This window comes from Erythrolamprus reginae, chromosome 8, assembly GCF_031021105.1.
Source record: "Erythrolamprus reginae isolate rEryReg1 chromosome 8, rEryReg1.hap1, whole genome shotgun sequence".
Lineage (NCBI taxonomy): Eukaryota > Metazoa > Chordata > Lepidosauria > Squamata > Dipsadidae > Erythrolamprus > Erythrolamprus reginae.
Window position 1 is genome coordinate 52155412 of NC_091957.1, and position 23018 is coordinate 52178429.

Genomic DNA, 23018 nt, shown 5'->3' on the forward strand with positions numbered 1-23018 from the left:
TTTGTCAGCCCTTTCAAAGTGGTTTACATTTACGTCACATGCAAAGTCATGGAATCAATCATAAAAAATTATCTTGCAACCTGCAACTCCTTCACTGCAAAAACATATGGACTACACATCTCGATCAGGGCAAATCAATAGATGCAATTTACACTGACTTCTGTAAAGCCTTTGACTCAGTGGTTCATGACAAACTACTTCTAAAACTCAAATCCTACAGCATCTTAGGATCCCTCCATAGTTGGATAACTGCACTCCTATCAAACACACAACATGTTGTCAAAATAGGGAGCGCCATATCTAATCCTGTTCCGGTTAAGAGTGGCGTACCCCAAGGCAGCATACTTGGATCAACACTCTTCATACTCTATATAAATGACCTTTGCGATCACATTACAAGCAACTGTGTTCTCTTCGCCGACAAGGTCAAACTTTTCAACACCATCAATAACACAGTTACTCTTCAAAAAGACCTTGACTTTGTGTCTGAATGGTCAAGCATCTGGCAACTCCAAATCTCAACTCAAAAATGTTCTGTCCTACACATTGTCAAAAAGAATCTGAACACCAAATACAAGCTGAATAAAGAAGACCTTGCAGACAACCCTCACTCTGTAAAAGACCTTGGAATACTCATATCAAATGACCTATGTGCCAAAGCCCTCTGCAACAACATCGCCAAAAAGACTTCAAGAACTGTTAACCTAATCTTATATAGCTTCTGCTCCGATAATCTCACTCTACCAACTAGAGCATACAAAGCTTTTGCCAGACACATCAAGAGAGCTAGCAATTTTTTTCCGAATGCCATCACTCTGCTAAACAAATAATTCCCTCACCATTGACTGCAGCTCTATATCATTGTCAAACTATTTATTAAGTCTGCATTACATTGTCTTTGTTATTGTTGTGAGCCACCCCGAGTCTACGGAGAGGGGCGGCATACAAATCTAAATAATAAATAAATAATAAATAAATTACTATTACTATTAGTCTTCTCATCATTCCTATTACCCATCTATTCCCACAAATGACTATATGACTGTAACTTTGTGGCTTGCATCCTTTCAATTTATATATGATTTTATTGCTTATTTGTACCGGACTATCATTAAGTGTTGTACCTTATGATTCTTGACAAACCTATATTTTCTTTTATGTACACTGGGAGCATATGCACCAAGATAAATTTCTGATGTGTCCAATCACACTTGGCCTATAAAGAATTCTATTCTATTCTATTCCATTCCATTCCATTCCAGTCCAGTCCAGTCCAGTCCAGTCCAGTCCAGTCCAGTCCAGTCCATTCCATTCCATTCGTGTACATAAAATAAATGATACATTTGTCAACATTCATAAGGTTCAACACTTAATAATAGCCTTAGGGTACAAATAAGCAATCAAATCATATTAGGAAACAGTCAATATAAATTTTTATTATTATTATTTATTTATTTATTAGATTTGTATGCCGCCCCTCTCCGTAGACTCAGGGCGGCTCACAACAATAGCAAAGACAATGTAAGAACAAATCTAATAATTTAAAAAACACTAAAAAACCCATTATTAAAAGCAAACAAACACACAAACATTCCATGTATAAACTGCATAGGCCCGGGGGATGTGTCAGTTCCCCCATGCCTGACGGCAGAGATGGGTCTTAAGAACTTTACGAAAGGCAAGGAGGGTGGGGGCAGTTCTAATCTCCGGGGGGAGCTGGTTCCAGAGGGTCGGGGCCACCACAGAGAAGGCTCTTCTCCTGGGTCCCGCCAAACAACATTGTTTAGTCGACGGGACCTGGAGAAGGCCAACTCTGTGGGACCTAATCGGTCGCTGGGATTCGTGCGGCAGAAGGCAGTCCCGGAGATAGTCTGGTCCGGTGCCATGAAGGGCTTTATAGGTCATAACCAACACTTTGAATTGTGACCGGAAACTGATTGGCAACCAATGCAGACTGCAGAGTGTTGGTGTGACATGGGCATATTTGGGAAAGCCCACGATTGCTCTCGCAGCTGCATTCTGCATGATCTGAAGTTTGCGAACACTTTTCAAAGGTAGCCCCATGTAGAGAGCGTTACAGTAGTAGAGCCTCGAGGTGATGAGGGCATGAGTGACTGTGAGCAGTGACTCCCGATCCAAATAGGGCCGCAACTGGTGCACCAGGCGAACCTGGGCAAACACCCCCCTCGCCACAACTGAAAGATGTTTCTCTAATGTGAGCTGTGGATCGAGGAGGACGCCCAAGTTGCAGATCCTCTCTGAGGGGTTAGTGATTCCCCTCCCCCAGGGTAATGGATGGACAGATGGAATTGTCCTTGGGAGGCTAAACCCACAGCCACTCCGTCTTATCAGGGTTGAGTTTGAGTCTGTTGACACCCATCCAGGCCCCAACAGCCTCCAGACACCAGCACATCACTTCCACTGCTTCACTGACTGGACAAGGGGTGGAGATGTAAAGCTGGGTATCATCTGCTTGTATCCTTTCAATTTATATATGATTTTATTGCTCATTTGTACCAGACTATCATTAAGTGTTACCTTATGATTCTTGACAAACCTATATTTTCTTTTATGTACATTGAGAGCATATGCACAAGATAAATTTCTGATGTGTCCAATCACACTTGGCCAATAAAGAATTCTATTCTATTCCATTCCATTCCATTAGTGTACATAAAAGAAATGATACATTTGTCAACATTCATAAGGTTCAACACTTAATAATAGCCATAGGGTACAAATAAGCAATCAAATCATATTAGGAAACAGTCAATATAAATTGTAAAGACACAAGCAACAAAGTTACAGTCCTGCAGTCATAAGTGGGAGGAGATGGGTGATAGGGATGATGAGAAGATTAATAGTAGTGCAGATTTAACACATCTATTATTATGTGTAGTACACGTCAATATGTTTAACCTCCAGACTTCTTTCTCTCTCCCTTCCAAATTAAGGATGGAGGCTCACCTGAAAGATTGACTGAGTAGGAAACCGTGTTACATTTACATTGCAGTTCTCGTTAGCCTGAGTTCCCATCTCACCAGTCTCAGTTCGCATCCATATTCCACATGCATATTCATATTTTGAATAGGAAGAGCATTAGAATAAAAGGCTCATCAATTTTAAAGAGCATTTAAATCACTATAGGGTGATTCACGACTCAAAATAAGCACAAGAGTATTTGGTGTCTATGGAGATTCTTAGTCATCCAGGACATGGTTATCCGAAACGCAATAATAATAATAATAATAATAATAATAATAATAATAATAATAATAATAATAATAATAACAACCTACTGCTACTACTACTACTACTACTACTACTACTACTACTACTACTACTACTTGTTCTGTCGGGCTCTCTGGTAGAATCCTCCCAAAAATTCACAGGTACAAATTTCAGACACACACACTCATTTGAAAATTTAAAACAATGTTCTTTATACTGAAAATTCACTTAAACCAAGCCCTCTTTTTGTATAGCAAAGAGCACTTGTCTTCAAACAAACTGGTAATTTGTACAAGTCCCTTATCAGTTCTGTGATACTTAGCTTGCAGCTGTGAGGCAATTCACAGTCCTTCTTCTTTCACAAAGTGACACACACTTTGCTCTGGTTTAGTTTCAAAGCGGGGAAAAATCAGCACACAAAAGGTCAAAGTCAGTAAAGCAGTCATGAAACACAACGATCAGATAATCCTCCACAATGGCCAAACCCACAGGCTGCTATTTATAGCAGCCTCACTAATGACCACAGCCCACCCCAACCACAGATGGCCTCATTTTCTTTGATAATAATCTCTCAGTTGTTGTTGCCTATGCATCGCTCTCCTCATGCGTGGCTGTATCATTAACTCTTGTTCTGAATCCAAGGAGGAGCTAGATAATTGATCTCCTTCTGAGCTGTCTGCCACACTCTCCTCCTCCCTGTCACTCATGTCTTCTTGGTCAGAGGAGCCTTCATCATCAGATTCCACTGGGGGCAAAACAGGCCTGCAGCATGTGGATGTCTCCCCCACATCCACAGTCCTTGGGGCAGGAGCAGGGCCAGAGCTAACCACAACAACTACTACTACTACCTTGGAAGGGACCTTGGAGGTCTTTTAGTCCAACCCCCTGCTTAGGCAGGAAACCCTACTCTACTTCAGACAGATGGTTATCCAACATCTGCTTAAAAACTTCCAATATTGGGGCATTCACAACTTCTGGAGGCAAGCTGTTCCACTGATCAACCGTTCTGACTGTCAGGAAATTTCTCCTTAGTTCAAAGTTACTTCTCTCCCTGTTTAGTTTCCACCCGTTGTTTCTTGTTTTACTCTCAGGTGCTTTGGACAACTGGTTGACTCCTTCTTCTTTGTGGCAACCCCTGAGATATTGGAAGACTGCTATCATGTCTCCCCTGGTCCTTCTTTTCATTAAACTAGTCATGCCCAGTTCCTGCGACCGTTCTTCGTATGTTTTAGCCTCCAGTCCCCTAATCATCTTTGTTGCTCTTCTCTGCCCTTTTTTTTAGATTCTCAATATTCTTTTTGCATTGTGGTGACCAAAACTGACTGCGGCATTCCAAGTGTGGCATAAAATGGTGTTAACACTTCACGTGATCTTTCAAAACTGGCCTTTGTTTTTCCTTGAAGACATGTTGCTTCTCATCCAAGAAGAGTGTTTTGTCCCAGCGTCGAGCCACCCCCCAAAAATAAGATGCACATCACCAGATTTAATACTAAAAGTTTTACTGCTAACAAAAGTCTTAGCAGTTTGAGTCTTTTTAAAAAGAGAGTAAAATCTAACAAAGGCTTCACTACGCTGATTATAATATCTTAGCAGCTGGCCGGAGTACCAAAAATAGGCAAACACAACAATAATTACTAGATTTTAGCAAAGTTCCACATCATAGACTTACAGAGGTTGGCTGAAAGCCCAGAGCTAATTAATGCAGACAAGAATATGCTTCTTTTAAAACACAAACTGGAGACAAGAGCTGCAACAAGATTCTGGAACTAACTGTGTGGTCCTCTGCACTGAAGAATTGTGTGATGTAGCCTTAAATAGCCTGAGGGCATGGCCCAGTAGCCAGAAGTGCTACTCACGAGAAAGCCTCCTCCTGAGTAACCACTCTTGCCTCAAATAGTCCCTGTGAACCCTAGCATCAAGAAGAGGCTTCTCCTCTTCTGAGTCATTCCTCTCAGGAGGTGCAGAAGGCCCTGGTTGCTCTTCAGCCTCTGACACTATGTCTTCTTCACTGTCAGAGTCGGGTGCCAGAAACACAGGTCACTTGTACCATGCCTCCTCTGTATCTGAGTCCTCTGGATCCATTGCTTCCATCCTTCTGAGGCCGATAAAATGAGGACCCAGATTGTCGGGGGCTCTGTAAACCACTTAGAGAGGGCTGTAAAAGCACCATGAAGCAATGTATATAGTCTATGCCATTGCTATCATACCTTAAATCAATGTTTCAGCTAACAATCAAACGTTAAACAAGACTTGTATTGCAGAGAGTGGAAGGAGAGAAAGAGAAATCAGTCTGGTTAATGTCAAATACCTGGTAGACAAGGGGTGTGATGTAGCAATTTCAGTTTATTTCTATTAACAGGAAACTTTGAACTATTTCAAGATCTCTCTAAGAAAAAAGCAAGCCCATAGGGAGCTATTCTTGAACTTTCAAATGATACAGCAAAATTCCATCAAACTCCCAAAGCATCTTTGCCAAATGCCTTCCTGGCAGAGATATAGTTATTACATCTTCCCAGGGTCTCCAAAGGAAATGTATCTATTTGTCTATCTATCTGTCTATCCATCCGTCCGTCCATCATCTATCTATCTATCTATCTATCTATCTATCTATCTATCTATCTATCTATCTATCTATCTATCTATTTTCTATCTATCTATCTATCTATCTATCTATCTATCTATCTATCTACACACACACACACACACACAAACACACACATACACACTGTATGTTTTGGAGTATAAGATGCGCCCTTTCCCTCCCTAAAAGAGGCTAAACATTGGGTGTGTCTTGCACTCCAAATGTAGATTTTCAAAGCCTTTTTCCCAATCCTAATGAGATGCTAATGATTTCCCCAGCTCTTCCAGGCTTGCAGGCTTGTTTTCATTGCTACTCCCTCTGAAAAAGATTTTTTCAGCCCTAACGAGGTGTTCTACCGATCTTCTCAGCTTGCAGGATTTTTTCATTGCTACTCCGAAGGGTTTTTTTCCAGTCCGAAGACTTTGCAGGCTTGTTTTCATTCCTACTCCCTCCAAAGTTTTTTTCCAGCATAAGTCTTTGCAGGCTTGTTTGATTGCTATTCTCACTGAAAATGATTTTTTTTAGCCCTAACCAGGAGATAAAATATTGTGCTGAAGCTCACCAGACTAAGGACACTATGTGTCTGTCTGTCTGTCTGTCTGTCTACCTACCTATCATCTACCTACCTACCTACCTACCTATCTATCTATCATCTACCTACCTATCTATCTACCTATCTACCTATCTATCATCTACCTAGCTACCTACCTACCTACCTATCTATCTATTATCTACCTACCTACCTACCTACCTACCTATCTACCTATCTACCTATCTACCTATCTATCATCTACCTACCTACCTACCTACCTACCTATCTATCTATCTATCTATTATCTGTCTACCTACCTACCTACCTACCTACCCATCATCTATCTACTTACCTACCTACCTATCTACCTATCTATCATCTACCTACCTACCTACCTACCTATCATCTACCTACCTACCTACCTACCTACCTATCTATCTATCTACCTACCTACCCATCTATCTATCTATCTATCATCTACCTAGCTACCTACCTATCTATCTATTATCTGTCTGTCTACCTACCTACCTACCTACCTACCTATCTATCTATCCATCTATCATCTGTCTACCTACCTACCTACCTACCTACCTACCATAGCTGGGTTAAAATTTCCTTGTGATTAATGCATTGCTATATCTGACACGACCTTTAATCTGGAAGGAACAATGGTTGGTCTTATTAAAGAAAGGATTTGGGTTTTTCTCTTTTCTCCCAGATCTCTTCATATTTTAAAGGGAAAAAGTCAACATTATGCTCCCACCATTATTGTTTAACTTTAGTTTTTAAATCCCGTTCGGGTTGCAAACTCCCCCAAGGCTAATTAAATACAAAGGTTTCTGTTTTATGAAACTTAAGAATAACCGTATTTTGGAGACATTACTGAATTCCTGGTAACATTTGTCCAAAAGCATCAGTATTAGGTTTTGGGCTCCCTGAAGACTCCGATCTTCCACTGCTTCTGGATAAGAAACAAGCCTATCACTGTTATTTCAACTGAGGAAAGTGCTAAAAGTAGAATTTGGAGAGAGGATAAAACAAAAACGAAAAAGGGAATTGTGTGACTTATAAGCAGAGCCCATTAGGAACCCAGCCAATTTTCTTTTGAATGTCTAGTTTGGCTCATAATTAGCTTGCCTGAATATCAAGCCGTTCCATTATTTTCTTAAAAAAGGAATTTTGCAACATTGAATGGCCCAGCCTTTAATTTGGAAAACTGTCGAAGTAGAAGAAAAATCCAGAAAGGGATTTAATCCAAAAGGGGCTTTTTAAAGAGGCAACTGGACCATCTGTCTACATGGGGCTACCTTTGAAAAGTGTTCGGAAACTTCAGATCGTGCAGAATGCAGCTGCGAGAGCAATTATGGGCTTCCCTAAATATGCCCATGTCACACCAACATTCCGCAGTCTGCATTGGTTGCCGATCAGTTTCCGGTCACAATTCAAAGTGTTGGTTATGACCTATAAAGCCCTTCATGGCACTGGACCTATAAAGCCCTTCATGGCACCGGATCAGATTACCTCAGGGACCGCCTTCTGCCGCACGAATCCCAGCGACCAGTTAGGTCCCACAGAGTGGGTCTTCTCCGGGTGCCGTCAACTAAACAATGCCGCTTGGTGGGACCCAGGGGAAGAGCCTTCTCTGTGGCGGCCCCGGCCCTCTGGAACCAACTCCCCCCAGAGATTAGAATTGCCCCCACCCTCCTTGCCTTTCGTAAGCTACTTAAAACCCACCTCTGCCGCCAGGCATGGGGGAATTAAGATTTCTTCTCCCCCTAGGCCGTTACAATTGTATGCATGGTATGTCTGTATGTATGTTTGGTTTTGTATATTAAGGGTTTTTTAATTCGCTTTTAGTATTGGATTATTATTGTATACTGTTTATGATTGCTGTTAGCCGCCCCGAGTTTTCAGAGAGGGGCGGCATATAAATCCAATAAAACTGGAAACTTGAAACTTGAATCTGTGTTTTTTCCTTGAAGGCGTTTCTTTCACTTCAGTCCAGAACTGAAGAAGCTTCTTAGATGAGAAGTGAAACATTTTCAAGTTAAAAAAACAATAAGAAAGTCTTCTTTTTTTGGGGGAAAAGCACCTTTCGGTCCATTATGACCTGGATGACCAAGAATTTCCATAGTCATCTGAGGTTTAATGGACCTCAGTTTAGCTGACTGCATATGTATTCCTCCAAATATAATCACGAAATAATGGACAAAATTCATTATAGTCTTGCCGAATCCCTTCCATCCTGTCGTTTTTGTCCATCTAAGAGATTAGCAGATTAACAGAGTTGGAAGGGAGTTTATAGATCATCTAGTCCAACCCCCCTGGCCAAGCAGGAGACCCCACACTACTTCTGACATATGACAGTCCAGTCTCTTCTTGAAGGCCTCCAGTGATGAGGTTTCCAGAAGTTCTGAAGGCAACTTCTGTTCCAGTAGTTGATTCTTCTCATTGTCAGAAAGTTCCTCCTTATTTCTAAATTGAATCTCTCCTTGATCAGTTTCCATCCATTATTCCTTGACTGACCTTCAAGTGCTTTGGAAAATAGCTTGACTCTATTTTCTCTTTGGCAGCTACTCAAATACAGTGGTTCCGCTACCTAAGGACGCTTCTACTTACGAACCTTTCTAGATAACAACCGGGTGATCAAGATTTTTCTGCCTCTTCTCAAGAACTATTTCCCACTTACAAACCCGAGCCTCCGAAACTGTAATGGGAAAAGGCAGGGAGAAGCCTCTGTGGGGCCTCTCTAGGAATCCCTTGGGGGGAAACAGGGCCCGAAAAGGTGGGTAGAAGCCTCCATGGGGCCTCTCTAGGAATCTCTTGGGGGGAAACAGGGACAGAAAAGGCAGGGGGAAGCCTCCGTGGGGCCTCTCTAGGAATCTCTTGGGAGAAAACAAGGCCAGAAAAGGCAGGGGGAAGCCTCCATGGGGCCTCTCTAAGAATCTCTTGGGGGAAAACAGGGCCGGAAAAGGCATGGGGGAGCCTCCATGGGGCCTCTCTAGGAATCTCCTGGGAGGAAACAAGACCAGAAAAGGTGGGGAGAAGCCTCTGTGGGGCCTTTCTAGGAATCTCCTGGGAGGAAACAGGGCCTCCACCCTCCCTGTGGTTTCCCCAATCACAAGCATTATTTGCTTTTACATTGATTCCTATGGGAAAAATGGCTTCTTCTCACAAACTTTTCTACTTAAGAACCTGCTCATGGAACGAATTATGTTTGTAAGTAGAGGAACCACTGAATTGGAAGACTGCTATCATGTCTCCAGAGGTCCATCTCCTCACTAGATTATCCATGCCTAGTTCCTGCAACCACTCTTCGTATGTTTTAGTCTCCAGTCTCCTTATCATCCTGGTTGCTCTCTTTTGCACCTTGTCTAAGTGTTTCAATGTCTTTTTTGTAGTGTGGTGACCAAAACTGGATGCAATAGAAACATAGAAACATAGAAGTCTGACAGCAGAAAAAGACCTCATGGTCCATCTAGTCTGCCCTTATACTATCTTCTGTATTTTATCTTAGGATGGATATATGTTTATCCCAGGCATGTTTAAATTCAGTTACTGTGGATTTATCTACCACGTCTGCTGGGAGTTTGTTCCAAGGATCCACTACTCTTTCAGTAAAATAATATTTTCTCATGTTGCTTTTGATCTTTCCCCCAACTAACTTCAGATTGTGTCCCCTTCTTCTTGTGTTCACTTTCCTATTAAAAACACTTCCCTCCTGGACCTTTTTTAACCCTTTAACATATTTAAATGTTTCGATCATGTCCCCCCTTTTCCTTCTGTCCTCCAGACTATACAGATTGAGTTCATTAAGTCTTTCCTGATACGTTTTATGCTGAAGACCTTCCACCATTCTTGTAGCCCGTCTTTGGACCCATTCAATTTTGTCAATATCTTTTGTAGGTGAGGTCTCCAGAACTGAACATAGTATTCCAAATGTGGTCTCACCAGCGCTCTATACAATGGGATCACAATCTCCCTCTTTCTGCTTGTACTCTAGGTGTGATCTAACCAAGGCTTTACAGAGTATCTTTTAAGAGCCTCAAGTTTGGTCCTGCATCGAGCTCACTCCCCAACACTTGGGATCTACTGCAACTCAAAACAGCTGGAGATGAGCACCCCAGATGTGGCAATTCGGCACCGGCACTCAAAAGGATGCCTTCCTACATATTTATCTTCCTCTAAATGAGGAGGGAGAAAAGGCACCCAGCCAGAGTATTATAAAGTTTCCTCAATGCAAATTATGCCTAATCAGTATTTATCAGGCTTGGTTAATTGGCACATCACAAAAGAGATGTCTGAAGTACTGTACTCATAATGAGCACGCCAAACAACAAGGACGGCAATCACACAATGAGCATCTGATTGCACAAACAGGAAGTCACTGGGTTTCCTGAGTATGTCACACTTCGGCGGAAGAGACAGTGTAGCAATTGACGCATCTGCCAAAGGAGGGAGGGGGCCAACGCTAGCTATACTGAAGTCGAGCAGAACAAGCACAAGGAAGAGCCTCGGTGGTGCAGTGGTTAGAGTGCAGTACTGCAAGCTGCTTCTGCTAAGCAGTTTGACAGATCGAATCTCAGTAGGCTCAAGCTTGACTCAGCCGTCCATCCTTCGGAGATGGGTAAAAATGAGGACCCAGATTGTTGGGGGCAAGAGGCTGATTCTGTAAACTGCTTAGAGAGGGCTCTGAAGGATATATCAGTCTAAATGCTATTGCCCTTCCTCCCTCCCTTCCTTCCTTCCTCCTCCCTCCCTCTTTTCCCTTTCCTTATCCATCCTTCCATCCATATCAGCTTAAGGTTGACACAGCATTCCATCTTTCCGAGGTGGGTAAAATGAGGACCCAGATTGTTGGGGGCAAGAGGCTGATTCTGTAAACTGCTTAGAGAGGGCTGTGAAGGATATATCAGTCTAAGTGCTATTGCCCTTCCTTCCTTCCTTCCTTTCTTCCTCCCTCCCTCCTTCCTTCCCTCCCTCTTTTCCCTTTCCTTATCCATCCTTCCATCCATCCATATCAGCTTAAGGTTGACACAGCATTCCATCTTTCCGAGGTGGGTAAAATGAGACCCAGATTGTTGGGGGCAAGAGGCTGATTCTGTAAACTGCTTAGAGAGGGCTGTGAAGGATATATAAGTCTAAGTGCTATTGCCCTTCCTTCCTTCCTTCCTTCCTTCCTTCCTTCCTCCCTCACTCCCTCCTTCCTTCCTTCCTTCCCTCCCTCTTTTCCCTTTCCTTATCCATCCTTCCATCCATCCATATCAGCTTAAGGTTGACACAGCATTCCATCTTTCCGAGGTGGGTAAAATGAGGACCCAGATTGTTGGGGGCAATGTGCTGACTCTCTGTAAGCCACTTAGAGAAAGCTGTAAAGCATTGTGAAGCAGTATATAAGTCTAAACTATTGCTATTGACTCCACAATTTACTTTGCAAATAATAATAGAAAATCCCTCCCTCCTTCCTTCCTTCCTTCCTTCCTTCCTTCCTTCCTTCCTTCCTTCCTTCCTCCCTCCCTCCCTCCCTCCCTCCCTCCCTTCCCTCATCCATCCATCCATCCATCCATCCATCCATCCATCCATCCATATCAGCTTAAGGTTGACTCAATCTTCCATCCTTCCAAGATGGGTAAAATGAAGACCCAGATTGTTGGAGGCAATATGTTGACTCTCTGTAAACCACTTAGAGAAAGCAGTAAAGCATCATGAAGCGGCATATAAGTCTAAACTATTGCTATTGATCTTCCGCAATTTACTCTGCAAATAATAATAGAAAATCCCTCCTTCCTCCCTCCCCAGTTGTTAGAATGCAGTATTGTGCACTAACTCTGCCCACTGCCAACAGTTCGATCCTGACCAACTCAAGGTTGACTCAGCCTTCCATCCTTCTAAGGTCGGTAAAATGAGGACTCAGATTGTTGGAGGCAATAGGCTGACTTTCTGTAAACCACTTAGAGAGGGCTGTAAAGCACCGTGAAACAGCATACAAGTCTAAATGCTATTGTTATTTATTTCTTTTCTTCTTTCCTGCTTTCCTTTCCCTATCCATACTTCCCAGCGCAAGGTTAATTCAGCCTTCCATCTTTCTGTGGTGGGTAAAATGAGGACCCAGATTGCTGGGGGCAATAAGCTGACTCGGTAAACTGCTTAGAGAGGGATGTAAAAGCACTGTGAAGCGGTATATAAGTGCTATTGCTATTAGTATTCCCATGGACTACCCAGTGGGGTCTCAGTCCTGGACTCTTACACACTTTTTACTGTTCTGTCGGGCTCTCTGGTAGAATCCTCCCAAAAATTCACAGGTACAAACTTCAGACACACACACACGTTTGAAAATTCAAAACAATGTTCTTTATAATGAAAATTCCCTTAACCTAAACCCTCTTTTGGTATAGCAAAGAGCACTGGTCTCCAAACAAACTGGTAATTTGTACAAGTCCCTTATCAGTTCTGTGATACTTATCTTGCAGCTGTGAGGCAATTCACAGTCCTTCTTCTTTCACAAAGTGAAACACACTTTGCTCTGGTTTAGTTTCCAAGCGGGGAAAAATCAGCACACAAAAAGTCAAAGTCAGTAAAGCAGTCATGAAACACAACGATCAGATAATCCTCCACAATGGCCAAACCCACAGGCTGCTCTTTATAGCAGCCTCACTAATTACCACAGCCCCACCCAACCACAGGTGGCCTCATTTTCTTTGATAATAATCTCTCAGTTGTTGTTGCCTATGCATCGCTCTCCTCATGCGTGGCTGTATCATTAACTCTTGTTCTGAATCCAAGGAGGAGCTAGAGAATTGATCTCCTTCTGAGCTGTCTGCCACACTCTCCTCCTCCCTGTCACTCATGTCTTCTTGGTCAGGGGAGCCTTCATCATCAGATTCCACCAGGGGCAAAACAGGCCTGCAGCATTTGGATGTCTCCCCCACATCCACAGTCCTTGGGGCAGGAGCTGGGCCAGACCTAACCACAACACTTACAAACCTTGGGACATGGTTTGTTGAGTCCAATAGAAGGGCTTAGGGTCCCCGATAGAACCTTGAGTCTAATAGAAAAGCTTAGGGTCCCCAAATTCCTGGGGGGGGCCCTCAGTCCATGACTTCTTCTGATTCAGATCACGTCCTTCCAAAGAAGCTGTGACATTATTCCCTCTCCGGAATTTCTGCCACGCCGCCTCCCATCCAAAGAGGCATTTTGTGACATCCAAGCTGCATTCGATAACAGCATCCTTCACACTCCTTCATTTAGCAAAGCCGAATTGAGCAATTTTTACCAGTGGAGGAAGTGATTAAGTGAAGTGTCTCTTCAAACAAGGAGCAATAAAAGGCTTCACTTTGTAAAAGATGTCAATCGAGGGCGGGTTGCTCCCGGTTTGGCCCAGTTCTGCCAACTGGTAGCTGCAGCGGAAGGAGGAGGCTCCGCCCACCCACCCAGGACGCGATAAAGGAGCTGTGTGCACAGCTCTGGGTGACCGGCGGGTGGATACACATGCCCGAGTGAGATTTTGCTTCTGCACATGCACAGGAAACAAAATCTTGTGAGATGCACAAGATTTTGGCAATTTTTGTTGATTTTGCGCTTCCATGCACGCGCAAAAGCAAAAAATCCACTGAAATTTCAAAAGTGCACATGTTTCCTTGTGAGGTTTTGCTCCCTGGGCATGCACAGAAGCAAAATCTCGCTTGGGGACATGCGTGCGCCCACCGGAGACACGGAGCAGTTTGCGGAGCGCACCAACAGCAGTGGAGCCGGGGTGGCGCAGCAGGTAGAGTGCTGTACTGCAGGCCACTGAAGCTGACTTGCAGATCTGAAGGTCAGCGGTTCAAATCTCATCACCGGCTCAAGGTTGACTCAGCCTTCCATCCTTCCAAGGTGGGTAAAATGAGGACCCTAGCTCTGTTAAAAAAAGTGCTATTGCTAACATGTTGTAAGCCACCCTGAGTCTGAGAAGGGCAGCATAAAAATTGAATGAGTGAATGAATGAATGAATAAATAAATAAATAAAATAAAAAAAATATAAAAATAAAAAAATAAAAAAATAAAAAAAATAAAAAAATATAAAAAATATAAATATAAATATAAATATAAATATAAATATAAATATAAATATAAATATAAATATAAATATAAATATAAATATAAATATAAATATAAATATAAATATAAATATAAATATAAATATAAATATAAATATAAATATAAATATAAATATAAATATAAATAAAAATAAAAATAAAAATAAAAATAAAAATAAAAATAAAAATATAAATATAAATAAACAAACCTTTCCCTTATCAATCTCGTGAAGGGAAGCAGGATCTTTGAGTGCCAGTGGTGGCTAGTTTTATTGTGGAGTTTTAATCTTTGGGAACAGAACAGGGGGACTGTTTCCCCCTACTCAACCACCCCCCACAGCCAACTCACAAGTTATCAATCAACATTAGCTTTGTACTGCACGAAACCAGCAGAAAGAGCCAACAGCTCATGAAACTGAATGAAAAACAATTTTTTTTGCTTAGATTGCAAAATACCGGTAGCCCTCGACTTACAATAGTCCAGTGATGGTGAAGCTTTTTTCCCTCGGGTGCTGAAAGTGTGAGTGCATGCTATCATGCAAACCCATAATTCAATGCCTGAGGAGGGCGAAAACAGCTTCCTGCACCCTCCTGCAGGCTGGAAACGGCCTGTTTCCCAACTTCTGGTGGGCCCAGTAGGCTCATGTTTTGCCCTCCCCAGGCTCCAAAGGCTTCCCGGAGGCTTTCTGGAAGCCAAAAATGCCCTCCCAGAGCCTCTGTGTGAGCCAAAAATCAGCTGGCTGGCACACACATGCACATTGGAGCTAAGTTAGGGCAGTGGTTCACATACCAGTAGATATGGCTCCGCATGCCACCTGTGGCACCGTGCCATAGGTTCGCCATCACTGCAATAGTCCCTTAGTGACCGTTCAAGGTTAGGACAGCACTGAAAAAAGTGATTTATGACCATTTTTATCCCTACGACAATTGCAGTCACCTGATTAAAATACAAATGTTTTGCAACCAACTCGTCATAAATATGAACCCGTGGCCAAGCATCTGGATTTTGATCATGTGAGTGCAAGGGTGCAGAGATGATCATGAACATGAAAAGCAGGCATAACTCACTTTTTTCAGTATGGTTGTAACTTGGAATGGTCACTAATTGAAGGTAAGTCAAGGACTTACCTTTGTAAAAGTACCTGGGCTTGGCAATGTAGCCAGGACTTGTCGCCCTTTGATGTTAAATAAAGGGTTTAAGTGGAAACTAGAAGAAGATCTGAAAGAACCACAGAAATTAGGAACACAGTCTTGAGGGAAGAGGGATATTTATATGTCTGGGTCAGTGCTTAAATCCTGGGTCTCATTCTCCTTCCAGTTCATGCTAACAGACTTTGGCCATGTTTACACAATGGTCAGCTCTGACCGGAGGCTCTTGTCATCTCACTCTTCACCCTCATGTCTGCTTATGAATATAATAAAGTGTAGTTGAGGCATATTTGAACTTTTGTATTTTATGCCATCTATATATAGTCTCTCTCTCTGTGGGTGAGAGAGATAGCGAGAAGTAGAGAAAGAGAGAGAGACATAGAAAGAAAGAAAGAAAGAAAGAAAGAAAGAAAGAAAGAAAAAGCAGGAGAGTGGGGATAGAAAGGCAGAGAGAGAGAAAGAGACAGAAGGAAGAGAGAAGGGAGAGAGAAAGAGACAGAGAGACAGACAAAGGGGGAGAGAGAGAGAAAGAAAAGGGAGAAAGAAAGAGAGAGGCAGAGAGAGAGACAGAGAGTAAGAGAAAGGAAGAGAGAGAAAGAGGCAGAGAAAAAGGCACAGTAGGAGAGGGAGGGAGAAAGAAAATGGGTGAGAGAGAGAAAGAGAAAGGGAGAAAGACAGAGAGAAAGAGACAGAGAGGGGAAAAGGGAGAGCGAGAAAGAGAGAGAGAGAGAGAAAAGATCTAATGAGATGATGAATTCAAATTAGACAATTTATGCAAACCATGGAATGAAAATGAACAGAAAAAAACCCGTGCACATTGAGATTTCTATGTCCATAACAAGCATCTGTTCCTCCTAATTTGCATTCCCAGTGACATACGTCCCTCTGTTTTGACCAGCCGAAAGACACCAAATCCACAAATCTCTCCTGCTCTATATTTATAGCAAAATCTACTTGTACCAAAGAAAGCATCTTTCAAATCAATCAAATGTCCAGTACTGCTCGGAAGATTTTCAGTATCCTCTGAAATTCAGGCCACCATCAGGAGTTGCCATTCTTGGATATCCACAGTAAAGAATTATGGGGCACCTTGATCCTGCTGGTATTTAAGAGCCTTGGGAGTAGCAACAACCACGAAGGGAAACTCACTTCCCAGTCTTTCCATCACTGTCAAAGCAGCAGGATTAGGGTTTCAACCAGGCACTTCCAACCTTGCCAACTTTAAGACCCATGGACTTCAACTCCCAGAATTCCTCAGGCAGCCATGTTGACCAGGGAATTCTGGGAGTTGAAATCCACGAGTCTTAAAGTTGCCAAAGTTGGACACTCCTGGTTTAGAAGGAAGCAGAGTGCACGATGATAAAGAAAGAAGACAGCAGCTTTCTCCAAAACCTTTGCTGTGGTCCACCAGCTGCCAATGGAGCTGGTGACAAACTCAGGGGGAGGTTGGGGAGGAACATGGGCCAGTTTTGGAGTCTGGGGAAGGCTGTGATGGATGCTCTGCATCGGACGCAGAGATACAGCCAGGGCCGTCCGATATTTCCCAGCCACCGGAGAGGCAGCTTCCTTTGGAGGCTGAGATAAGTGGGGAGGAAGAAGAGTTGGGGCCTGTTCCAGATGTGCATATGTGCAGAGCTGTTAGGAAAGGACAGCAACTGAGGACAAGGCACACGTGGATGCTGATTGGCCCCTCCCTGGCTGGGGAATACATAGAGGGAAAAGGGGAACGGTGGTCGTAGGAGACAACAGTTCGTATTGCTGAAGATTTTGCTCATCATGTTCCGTGCCACAGAGACTGCTTGCCAGAACTTAATTTGCAGCCTGGCAATTGTTGCAAGGAACTAATAAGGTCGGTACTGCAGTTAACTCCTTGCAGGACTATTGCCTGCAATAGTGAATGTGAATGTGTGAATGACATGAGGGTATGTATGTTGGTTGGGTTTATTAATGTTTATACTGTTTTATGTTGTTTTTATATTGTTTTTAGGGTTAGGGTTAGGGTTAAGGTTAGGGTTAGGGCTAGGGCTAGGGCTAGGGCTAGGGCTAGGGTTAGGGTTAGGGCTAGGGTTAGGGCTAGGGTTAGGGCTAGGGCTAGGGTTAGGGCTAGGGCTAGGGTTAGGGCTAGGGCTAGGGCTAGGGCTAGGGTTAGGGCTAGGGCTAGGGCTAGGGCTAGGGTTTTGTATGCCATCCAACTACTCTGGGAGTTGGGTGGCATACAAAAATGTCAAACAAAAAAACAAACAAGCAAACAAACAAACAAATGCTCAAGGAAGGAAGGAAGGAAGGAAGGAAGGAAGGAAGGAAGGAAGGAAGGAAGGAAGGAAGGAAGGAAGGAAGTATAAATTCCTCCCTTTCAGTTCCTTCCTTGTTTTCAACTTTCAATGCCTTCCCCTTTCAGGTCACTTTTATTTACAAGATTACAATCCAAGGATTATTAGATTGGGCGAACAGACCATCTGGGACGTTTCCTTGTTTCCTAAGAGCATGATGTTCAAGACTCAGAAGTTATGAAAACTGAACATGGGGTCCATCTGCTAATTGCCATAATTTTGGCCAGCAGGATTAAAAAATGGAATTTGAAAACAAATGCCATTCTCTATTGGAAAGGAAACATAGAACTTTTATACTGACGTTTCTCTGAATTTGTTGATCTGCACTTTTCTTCCACAATTCAACTCTGACCAAATACAGGTAGCACTTCACTTTATTTTTATTTATTCATTTATTCATTTGTCCAATACACAAATACATAGGAAGAAAGATAAACATGTGATAATATAAAAGAGGGTGAAAGTGAACTTAGAGGAGAGGATATATGAAAGGAAGAGAATATATAAGATAGGTGGAAGAAGGGAAAGACAATTGGGCAGGGGACGAAAGGCACACCAGTGCACTTATGTACGCCCCTTACTGGCCTCTTAGGAACCTGGAGAGGTCAATCGTGGAGAGTCTACGGGAGAAGTGTTGGGGGTTAGGGGTTGACACAATTGAGTCCGGTAATGAGTTCCACGCTTCGATAACTCGATTGTTGAAATCATATTTTTTACAGTCAAGTTTGGAGCGGTTCGTATTGAGTTTGAATCTGTTGCATGCTCTTGTGTTATTGCGGTTGAAGCTGAAGTAGTCATTGACTGGTAGGACGTTGCAGCATATGATCTTGTGGGCAATACTCAAATCGTGCTTAAGGTGCCATAGTTCTAGGCTTTCTAGGCCCAGGAATGTTAGTCTATTTTCGTAGGATATTCTGTTTCGAGTGGAGGAGTGAAGGGCTCTTCTGGTGAAATATCTTTGGACATTTTCAAGGGTGTTGATGTCTGAGATATGGTAAGTAAGTACGTAAGTAAGTAAGTAAGTAAGTAAGTAAGTAAGTAAGTAAAATAAAATAAAATAAAATAAAATAAATGAATAAATACTTGTTCAAAGTTACAACAGTGCTGAAAAATTTGACTTATGACCCTGTTTTCACTATTATGAAATGAACATGAGATCAAAATTCAGGTCCTGGGCAATTGGTTCCTACTTATGACAGTCGAAGGGTCCTGGGATCATGTGATCCCCTTTTGCGACCTTCTGATAACCAAAGTCAAATGGGGAAGCCAGATTCACTTAACAACTGGGATACTAACTTACCAACTATAAGTGATTCACTTAACAACTGAGCAAGAAAGGTCATAAAGTGGGGGGGAAAGCTCACTTAGCAACAGAAATCTTGAACTCAATAGTGGTCGTACCTCGGGGACTACCTGTAGTTTGAATTTGTATTTGTGAATTTTCAAAAATTTGAGTTTGAATTTAAGTTTGAGTTTGAGCTTGAGTTTGAATTGGAATTGGAATTGGAGTTTGATTTTGAGTTTGAATTGAAATTGGAGTTTGGGTTTGAGTTTGAATTGGAATTGGAGTTTGAGTTTTAGTTTGAATTGGAATTGGAGTTTGGGTTTGGGTTTGAATTGGAATTGGAATTGGAGTTTGATTTTGAGTTTGAATTGAAATTGGAGTTTGGGTTTGAGTTTGAATTGGAATTGGAGTTTGAGTTTTAGTTTGAATTGGAATTGGAGTTTGGGTTTGAGTTTGAATTGGAATTGGAATTGGAGTTTGAATTGGAATTGGGGTTTGAGTTTGAATTGGAATTGGGTTTGAGGTTGAGTTTGAATTGGAATTTTAGTTTGAGTCTTAGTTTGAATTGGAATTGGAGTTTGGGTTTGGGTTTGAGTTTGAATTGGAATTGGAATTGGAGTTTGAATTGGAATTGGGGTTTGAGGTTGAGTTTGAATTGGAATTTTAGTTTGAGTTTTAGTTTGAATTGGAATTGGAGTTTGGGTTTGAGTTTGAATTGGAATTGGAATTGGAGTTTGAATTGGAATTGGGGTTTGAGTTTGAATTGGAATTGGGGTTTGAGGTTGAGTTTGAATTGGAATTGGAGTTTGAGTTTGAGTTTGAATCTGAATCTGAACTTTGAATTCTTCAACTGGCATGAAGAATGGCTTAGGAATTCTGGGAGTTGAAATCCACAAGTTTTAAAGTTGCCAAGTGTGGAGATCCCTATTTGAAATCATTGATTTTATCCAGGGGTGGAAAAGTCACCTACATTGCAGAACTGGAGAACTTCTGTCTTGGAGCGTTCTGCGCATTTGTTTCCCAGAGATCCTGTTTGATCCCCCTCCTCTCTTGGCATCTTTCACAGAGGTTTTCTTAGCGAGAGTGACATGATGGGGATGGGGAAAGGAACCGTCTCTTGAAAAATCTGATTTAAAGGAAACAGATTGCAGACGATAAAGGCAGAGAAATGGCAGGCCTTATGCCATCTGCTCTCCTCTTCTCCCCTGAGGATTCAAGACGGAGAGAAGAAGGTGAGTAAAGAAGCCTGGAAATTGATTCACACGCAATTAGTTAAATGACAGCATGAAGGATACGTGAACTTTTAAAGAGCCCATTTCAACAAAATTGGGCACAATAGCGCCTTCCTCTCTGTGTGTGGTGGAAAGATGATCGCGGCTGAAAACACTAAACCAGAACAGGTTGTGCAAACAGATATCACTCCCTTTTAAAACTCAATTCAATTCAGAATAGACTTTGGAGGTCTTCTAGTCCAACCCCTAGACCCTTTTTGTAGTATTGCTTGTGTAGGTCAAAAGCCATATGGATGGGCATGCCCAGATATGCCCAGAAGCTGCACTTGGGTGCTTATTTCACATTATGCTGAGCTTTGGCTCACAGACTTTGCAGTACAGGTAAGCCTGGATTTTTAGGCTTGGATTTTTAAGCTTGGGAAAAGTTCAGGGAAAATTCATGTTCTCACAAATGGTGATATCATCAAACTACAGCTTCCAGCATGAAAACAAAAAAATAAAATAAAATAAAAACCAAGTAGAAAAATCTACTGCAGGCCCTTCTGGATTTTTATTAGGTTTTTTTTTAGCAATCCAGGATTCTAAACAATATGGCCAACCATTGAGGATGCTGGAAATTGAAACTCAACACCTCGAGGACAGATTCTCTATCTCAATGTTCAAGTTGGCAGGTCTCCAAACTCTTTTTTTGGCACTCTCCTCTCAGCATTTACTGCTAGAACATTTCTTCCTGAGATAAGGCTAAAGAGATGGTGATGGAAAAAACAGGGAAGAAGAGCAGACCTTTATTTATTTTATTAATCAATTTTGTATGCCGCCCTCTCCGCAGACTTTGCCGCACCTCCAATGAGGAAAGTCTCAAACATTGAGGGGGGGGGGTGGCAAACACAATTGACATCAATGATGACCTACTACTGGAATGGTAAAGTGCTCCATTTCGGTAGCGATTTTGGAGATGCACGGGCAGCTGTACACCCCCGACGCATGCCCCCGCACTAGATTTGGCTGCTGCGCATGAGCAACAAGCAAAATCTTGTGTGAAGACACTCGAGCCAGTGAGATTTCAGTGATTTTCACCGATTATTTTTGCAAAAGTATTGCTGAAATCACCGAAATCTCACTCGCATGTGCATGCGCGTGCGATATTTCACTTGCTGCACATACGCAGCAGCCAAATTTCAAGCCAACAGGCACATGCACACTCGCCAGACACACTCTCACCCACGACGGCCTCAGAGGGTGCACCGGTAGCACCAAAGACGGCAGGCCTTCGCTGGTTGAGATGCGTAAAAACACAAGTTGTGAGACACCGTGAAGGTAGCAAGGGGAAACTGAAAAGGGACACGCTCCCATTCCCCATTTGCCACAGCTGGAGATTGTGGCAAACTACCTTTCTCAAGCCCTCTAGGACCGTGTTGCCGAACCTATGGCACGCGTGTCACAAGTGACACGCAGAGCCATATCAGAGGGCATGTGAGGCATTGCCCTATGTCAGCTGTGTTGGGTAGACTTACTGACTCATGTTGTCTGTGTACTTGCAGAAAAATGAAGAGGAACGCAAAATTGAACGGGTCCAAAGACGGGCTACAAGAATGGTGGAAGGTCTTAAGCATAAAACATATCAGGAAAGACTTAATGAACTCAATCTGTATAGTCTGGAGGACAGAAGGAAAAGGGGGGACATGATCGAAACATTTAAATATATTAAAGGGTTAAATAAGGTCCAGGAGGGAAGTGTTTTTAATAGGAAAGTGAACACAAGAACAAGGGGACACAATCTGAAGTTAGTTGGGGGAAAGATCAAAAGCAACATGAGAAAATATTATTTTACTTAAAGAGTAGTAGATCCTTGGAACAAACTTCCAGCAGATGTAGTAGATAAATCCACAGGAACTGAATGTAAACATGCCTGAGATAAACATATATCCATCGTAAGATAAAATACAGAAAATAGTATAAGGGCAGACTAGATGGACCATGAGGTCTTTTTCTGCCATCAGACTTCTGTTTCTATGTTTCTATGTAACGCGGGGAGGACATCCGAATCCTCGTCACCAGTGTTAAGTTGTAAAAGACGACAGGAACCAACAACAGTTTACTCGACTCTGGCAGAACTTGAACAGCTGAAGGAATGACAGCTCAATTTATACTCGAGGCAACACTGAGGAACAGCCAATGGGGTAGCCGGAATTCTTCCTCTGCTTCTTTAACAGCCCGGCAATAGTCCAGCAGCCAATTAGGCTGCTGGAATTCTCCCAACCGAAACCCAACCAATAACAGACTCTTAGAACATAACATGAGGTATTGTCCAATGTCAGCTGCACTGCGCGTCTTGGGCAAAAAATTGCTTCTTCTTACAAACTTTTCTGCTTAAGAACCTGATCATGGAACAAATTAAGTTCGTAAGTAGAGATACCACTGTAGTTGCCACCTATTATTTTTAGACTCGTTCCTTGTCCTCCTTTACCCCAAAGACATTGGCAACTGTTTGCTTTCAACAAAACCAAATGGTCTCCCATCAGAACAGTTGTGTGGCTGCAACCCAAGCAAAAGAATTATGAAATTGCACTTTATAATGGAGTGGATCTAAGCCCATCAAGATC

General features: G+C 42.4%; 1 protein-coding gene across 4 annotated transcripts in view; it reads right to left on the reverse strand.

Annotated features, from left to right (window-relative positions):
• The window catches only part of GRIA3 (glutamate ionotropic receptor AMPA type subunit 3), a 193894-nt gene that overhangs the window by 147606 nt on the left and 23270 nt on the right, over positions 1–23018 (reverse strand). The window lies entirely within an intron of this gene.